Source organism: Eschrichtius robustus, chromosome 4 (genome assembly GCF_028021215.1).
Source record: "Eschrichtius robustus isolate mEscRob2 chromosome 4, mEscRob2.pri, whole genome shotgun sequence".
In the NCBI taxonomy this organism is placed as follows: Eukaryota; Metazoa; Chordata; class Mammalia; order Artiodactyla; family Eschrichtiidae; genus Eschrichtius; species Eschrichtius robustus.
In genome coordinates, this window is record NC_090827.1 from 28144897 (window position 1) to 28152271 (window position 7375).

Here is a 7375-nt window from a genome sequence, read left to right on the forward strand (position 1 = left end):
CCGTTACGTATAGGTCACAGCATTTTTCATTGTTCCACAATTATTGATTACTCTGTTCTGTTGATTCCTTTCCTGCCCATTTTCTCTTTTCTTTTGAGATTTAAAGGTTTCTCTTGATATGTCTTCAAGCTCACAGATATTTCTCCTCAGCCAGCTCTTTGACTGCTAAAGCAAAATACAAGAGACTTGGTATTTTATAAACAACAGAATATTTTTGTTTTCTCATAATTGCTGAGGCTGAAAAGTTCAAGAACAAGTTACCAGGGGCTTCCCTGGTGGTGCAGGGGTTAAGAATCTGCCTACCAATAAAGGGGACACGGGTTTGAGTCCTGGTCCGGGAAGATCCCACATGCCATGGAACAACTAAGCCCGTGCAACACAAATACTGGGCCTGTGTTCTAGAGCCCACAGGACACAACTACTGAGCCCGTGTGCCACAACTACTGAAACCCGCACGCCTAGAGCCTGTGCTCCGCAACAAGAGAAGCCACCCAATGAGAAGCCCGCGCACCGCAACAAAGACCCAACGCAGCCAAAAAATTAATTAATTAATTAATTAATTTTTAACTTTTTTTAAAAAAAGAACAAGTTGCCAGCTGACTGAGTGTCCGGTGAGGGACCAATTTCTGGTTCATAATGTGGGTCTTCTCGCTCGGCAATGAAATCATGTAATGGGCATAAGATCTTCTGTGTGCTACATTTATTAGGTCACTAATCCCATGTTTGAGGTCTCTGGCCTCATGACCTAATCACCTCCCAAAAGCCCCACCTCCTAATACCATCAACATGGGAGCTGGGTTTCAAAATTTTTAAATTAGAGGTACAAAATGTTTACACCATAACAGGGACCACAGAGTTAACTGATCTTTCCTTTCATGTTAAAGGTTTGCACATTTATATTTATTATATAACCCCAAAACCCTTGTTTCTTTTTTAAGATTCTTTTCCCATAAACGTCAGTACAGACCATTGAGTAGAGTTCCCTGTGCTATAAAGCAGGTCCTTATCAATACTTACCTATTTTATATATAGTAGTGTGTATATGTCAGTCCCAGTCTCCCAATTTATCCCTTCCCCACTTATCCCCTGGTAACCATATGTTTGTTTTCTATATCCATGACTCTATTTCTGTTGTGTAAATAAGTTCATTTGTACCTTTTTTTCTTTTTTAGATTCCTCATATAAGCAATATCATATGATATCTGTCTTTCTGTGTCTGACTTGCTTCACTCAGTATAACAATCTCTAGGTCCATCCGTGTTGCTACAAAACCCTTTATTGTTAAGGATAACTCTCAAGTTTTTCCAGTATCATCAGCAATTCTTTCCGGCAGACATGTGATAACACTTTTTAAACAGGGATATTGAGACCAAGGCTCCTGACCTGCAAACAAACAAAACATCATTCATATAGTGAAAACTTTGCACACCAAAGGATGAAAGCACTTGGTCTAAATCCCTTTGCACCCACTGCTGACAGAGGGCAGAGGAGTTTGACTCACTAATCTTCCTTACGTGCACTTCTTCCTAATGGGGTATTCCATCTAAAACTTACAAGAAGCGGGAATGCATCATGGAACACACCAATCTCTACTACAGATTCTGAAGCAGCAAAAAAAAAACAAAAACATAAACAAACACATGATGAATCCATCCAAAGGGTTCTGTCCACATTGTTACAATAGTTTCCCTCACACTGTGAACCCTTTTCAAACCCTATCACTTGAACCTATTTTCATTTTTTTCAACAAAAATAATGTTAATCTGCAGTCACACGCTCCAGTAATATTACACTATCCCTTGTGCAAGTATGTAGGGATTTGAGGAGCTATGGGAGGCTATCATGAGAGGTTGCCTAGAGTAATTAGGACATTTCATTTAATGTTGGCTCTTCTCCCTAAGATGTCTGCTGTCCTCTTCTTTTTGTAGCTACTAGCATTGAGAAAGTGACCAAGATAAGGCCCTGCTCTTTTACTGCCCATGAATGCAGCTGTGATTAACCCCACAGACCTTGGTGCTTCCAGAATCCCCTGAACCTACTGACCCTTCATGCATGGCATGACATAGATAAGGATGGTGACGTGTATACTTGTATAGAGCATGCTATAAAATTTTCGACTCTTCCCTTCCTCATAATTCCAAAGAATAGATTTCTTTGGATTTCTACTTAATGCTACCGGAATTGGTACGTAAGTTGAGGGAGGTATCAGGGCACACCAAAAGAGAGGATAACTGCACAGAAAATATAAGCAGGTACATTTCTGTGTAGCTTCAAGCAGCTTATTTGCTATATCAATCATGGTGACATGTTGACCCTTCCTCTTTCTACTAGTAGTACAACAAACATAAAGGATATTAGGCTGCTTGTTTTATCCCCACCTCTCACAATTGATCTGCATTCACATATAGGACAATGAAGGGCCCTTTCTACCATCTTAACCAATACTAGAGAACTAGAAAATGTCCAGATTTTTCTGGGGATTATTTTCGTATTCCCCAATCAGGCCCATGAAGGAATCTTACCTATTGTGTTTAATGAAGTCATATCTCTGACGGCATCCCATCATCAACAAAACTGGAAAGAAATTTGAAGGGTCTTCGATTTTACCATATTTGAAATTCCAATATTTTAGCCTGACACGTTTTTGGATTTTAGAAAAACATAAATGAGACAAAAAATCATTTTTATGACACAAAAAGACAGCAATAGTTTTATATTTTTATCTGTTCCACTGGCACACAAAGGTCTCATGGGGTTATGTAAAGCAGTCCTGTTGGGTGCTGTGCATGGTGCAAGTATGGATTAAAGCTTAGGAATCTTAAGCTTCAGTCACCTGAAACTTTTAAATTAGGATGCACGCAATCCTGTCCAACATTTGAACAGAGCAAGACACTGTCTTTATTTTATTTGTCAGGTAATTAATCTGTCTTTTGCCCCAAGGAGAGAAACAACTGGCATCTTCCATCAATGTGTTGTACAAAAATCTTTGAACAGAGAGTGCAAGCAGAGGCTGATACAAGATGTGAAAAAAAAAAAAAAAAGGAGACCCTTGTGGCATTTTCTCCTAACTTATTGCAATCTCCCATTTAAAATGTGGGAATAATCAATCTTCTGAGGAAAAAGTCCCAAGGAAGGTTTTTGCTTCTGTGGAATAATGGCATTGCTAAAGATTTCAGGAGGCAAGACAAATTAGTGATAATGACTACGAGAAATCAGAGAAAAGTCAGATCCATGGATGAAGTGATGTTTACCTCTGTGAATCAATGAGAAGTAGGAGCAAATGAAAAGCAAGCTGAATACAACATTTTCTGAATAAATGTAACCTTTCAGCTGTCATAGAAAAATTAATACTCACTATGATACAACATATTTAGGTTACAAAGTTAACTTAAATTTAAAGCTTAATAATTGGATTTATTGAAGAAATGAAAACATATTTGTGGTTTAGAATAAATAATGTGTTCTGCTACAGATAAGAAGACTACATAAATAAAAAGAAATAAGACTAAATAAATAAAGAGGAAAATGACAAATTAGATGTTATTAACATTAAAAACTGACACTCATCTAAAGAAAGAGAAGGAGAGACAGAGAGAAGAACTCATATCAAGCATATATTAAAAACTCCTAAATAAGAAGTCTTCAGATGTTAAAAAAAAAAAGAAGTCTTCAATAAGAAGATAATGTAATAGCAAAAATGGGGAAAATATACCAAAAGATATTTCAAAACAGAGAGTACAGAATGTTGAGTAAACACATCAAAAGATGCTTGGCTTCTTAGTAGTCAATCAAATGCAAAAAAGTGATACCTGGAATTATCACTCACCAACCAGGAAGTTCAAATGAAAATGACAGGTATTATCAAGTTTGACAAGAATGTGTATAATCCTTGAATCTCATTCACTGCTGCTGAGGATGAAAAATCATACAAATGTTTTGAAAATGTTTAGAAATATCTAAAAAGATAAACACATGAAAGCTATGACTCAAAAATTTTACTGCTACATGTATACTGAACAATAATTTACACACACACCAACAAAGCTCAAGTTCTAGAATTTATATACCAGTGCTATTCTCAATAGACACAAACTGAAAATCACTCATATTGTAATACATATTGGAATAAATTAATTAATAGTTAAATATTTACACTATGGAATCCTACGCAACAGTGGCAATGCATGATCACAACAACAGGCAACCATATAGGCATATTCACAAACAACATAAAATAAAAAAGCCCAATCCAAAAGTGATTTTACTGTGCCATAACATTTATATAAAATACAAAATACAGGTAAAGTGATCTTTTTGTTAGATACCAGAACAATGTTAAACCTTAAGGGGAGTCACTAGAATGGGACCAGGGGTCCTCTGAGTATCTGGTAATTTTCTGTGTCTTTATCTAGAAGCTATGCATAGAGTGTATTCAGATTCTGAATTTTCTGAAACTTGTCATTTCCTTACAAACCATGTATGTTTTTAGCTGTTTTTTATACATAACAAAAAGTAAAAAAGATAGACTAGGGGAGGTAATTATATTAGCACTTTAATATCCATGCTTTTCAAGGTGGAAGTGAAAGGTATTAAATACTTGACATTGTGATTACTTCTTAAAAGTAAGGTGAAAATTTGAGATTAATAAATAAGACATACTTCTCCATATATAATCCTCAAAGAGGAGGGGTAGAAAGGAGTATTATTGTTTTTATTTAATACAGAATCGTTAAGATAGAAAATAATGAAAACAGACTAGGTTTAAAAAAGAGCACACTGGACTTCCCTGGTGGCACAGTGGGTAAGAATTTGCCTGCCAATGCAGGGGACAGGGGTTCAATCCCTGGACAGGGGTCCAATAAAACACTTACAAGCTGACGATCTCACATGCCGCAGAGCAAGTAAGCCCGTGTGCCACAACTACTGAGCCTGTGCTCTAGAGCCTGCAAGCAACAACTATTGAGCCTGCATGACACAACTACTGAAGCCCATGCACCTAGAGCCCATACTCCACAACAAGAGAAACCACTGCAAGGAGAAGCCCGTGCACCACAACAATGAGTAACCCCTGCTTGACACAACTAGAGAAACCATGTGCAGCAACGAAGACCCAACACAACCAAAAATAAATAAAATTAAATCTTTTGACTTCTGAGATAACTCACTCACGTGGCTGTAGGTAAGAGGCCTCAGCTCCTTGCCACATGGATCTCTCCTTAGGGCTGCTTGAGTGTCCTCATGACATGGCAGCTGGCTTACCCCAGGATGAGTGATCTAGCAGAAACCAAACCAGAAGCTGCAATGTCTTTTATAACTTTGGAAGCTGCACTTTGTCATTTCTGCAATTTCTTATTGGTTAAACAGTCAGCCCTTTTCAAGTGCAAGGAGCCACACAGGTACATGAAGCCTGGGAGATAATTAGGGGATAATTGGAGGCTGGCTACCAAAGTGGCTGACTAGCCAAAGACTGAATTTTGTTTTCTTCACTTCTGGAGAGAAAATGGTCAGTGAATCTCATTGGTGGTCTTTGAGATGTACCAAAGCTACCTCTTGCTCTCACCCCCAGCCTTGTGGCTGACAGGGTCTTGGTGCTCCGGCCGTGGGTCAAGCCTGTGCCTCTGAGGTGGGAGAGCCGAGTTCAGGACATTGGTCTACCAGAGACCTCCGGCACCTTGTAATATCAAATGGCGAAAGCTCTCCCAGAGATATCTGTCTCAACGTTAAGACCCAGCTCCACTCAGAGACCAGCAAGATCCAGTGCTGGACATCCCTTGCCAAACAACTAGCAAGACAGGAATGCAGGTCCACCCATTAGCAGAGAGGCTGCCTAAAATCATAATAAGGTCACAGACACCCCAAAACACACCACTGGATGTGGACCTGTCCAGCAGAAAGACAAGATCCAGACACACCCACCAGAACACAGGCACCAGTCCCCTCCACCAGAAAGCCTACACAACCCACTGAACCCACCTTAGCCACTGGGGGCAGACACCAAAAACAACGGGAACTACGAATCTGCAGCCTGCGAAAGGGAGACCCCAAACACAGTCCCCAAAGCCAAATGAGAAGACAGAGAAACACACAGCAGATGAAGGAGCAAGGTAAAAACCCACCAGACAAAACAAATGTAGAGGAAATAGGCAGTCTACCTGAAAAAGAATTCAGAGTAATGATAGTAAAGATGATCCCAAATCTTGGAACTGGAATGGAGAATAGACAAGACACGTTTAACGAGGACCTAGAAGAACTAAAGAGCAAACAAACAATGATGAACAACACAATAAATGGAATTAAAAATTCTCTAGAAGGAAACAATAGCAGAATAACTGAGGCAGAAGAATGGATAAATGACCTGGACGATAAAATAGTGGAAATGAGTACTGCAGAGCAGAATGAAGAAAAAAGAATGAAAAGAATTGAGGACAATCTGAGACACCTCTGGGACAACATTAAATGCACCAACATTCAAATATTGGGGTCCCAGAAGTAGAAGAGAAACAGAAAGAGACAGAGAAAATATCTGAAAAGATTATAGTTGAAAACTTCCCTAATATGGGAAAGGAAATCGTTAATCAGGTCCAGGAAGTGCAGAGAGTCCCATACAAGATAAACCCAAGGAGAAACATGCCAAAACATATATTAATCAAACTATCAAAAATTAAATACAAAGAAAAAATATTAAAAGCAGCAAGGGACAAACAACAAATAACATACAAGGGAATCCCCATAAGGTTAACAGCTGATCTTTCAGCAGAAACTCTGCAAGCCAGAAGGGACTGGCAGGACATATTTAAAGTGATGAAAGGGGAAGAGCTACAACCAAGATTACTCGACCCAGCAAGGATCTCATTCAGATTCGACAGAGAAATTAAAACCTTTACAGACAAGCAAAAGCTAAGAGAATTCAGCACCACCAAACCAGCTTTACAACAAATGCTAAAGGAACTTCTCTAGGCAGGAAACACAAGAGAAGGAAAAGACCTACAATAACAAACCCAAAACAATTAAGAAACTGGTAATAAGAACATACATATCAATAATTACCTTAAGTGTAAATGGATTAAATGCTCCAACCAAAAGACATAGACTGGCTGAATGGATCCGAAAACACGACCGGTATATATGCTGTCTACAAGAGACCCACTTCAGACCTAGGGACACATACAGACTGAAAGTTAGGGGATGGAATAAGATATTCCATGCAAATGGAAATCAAAAGAAATCTAGAGTAGCAATTCTCATATCAGACAAAAAAGACTTTAAAATAAAGACTATTACAGGAGACAAAGAAGGACACTACATAATGATCAAGGGATCAATCCAAGAAGAAGATATAACAATTGTACATATTTATGCACCCACCATAGGAGCA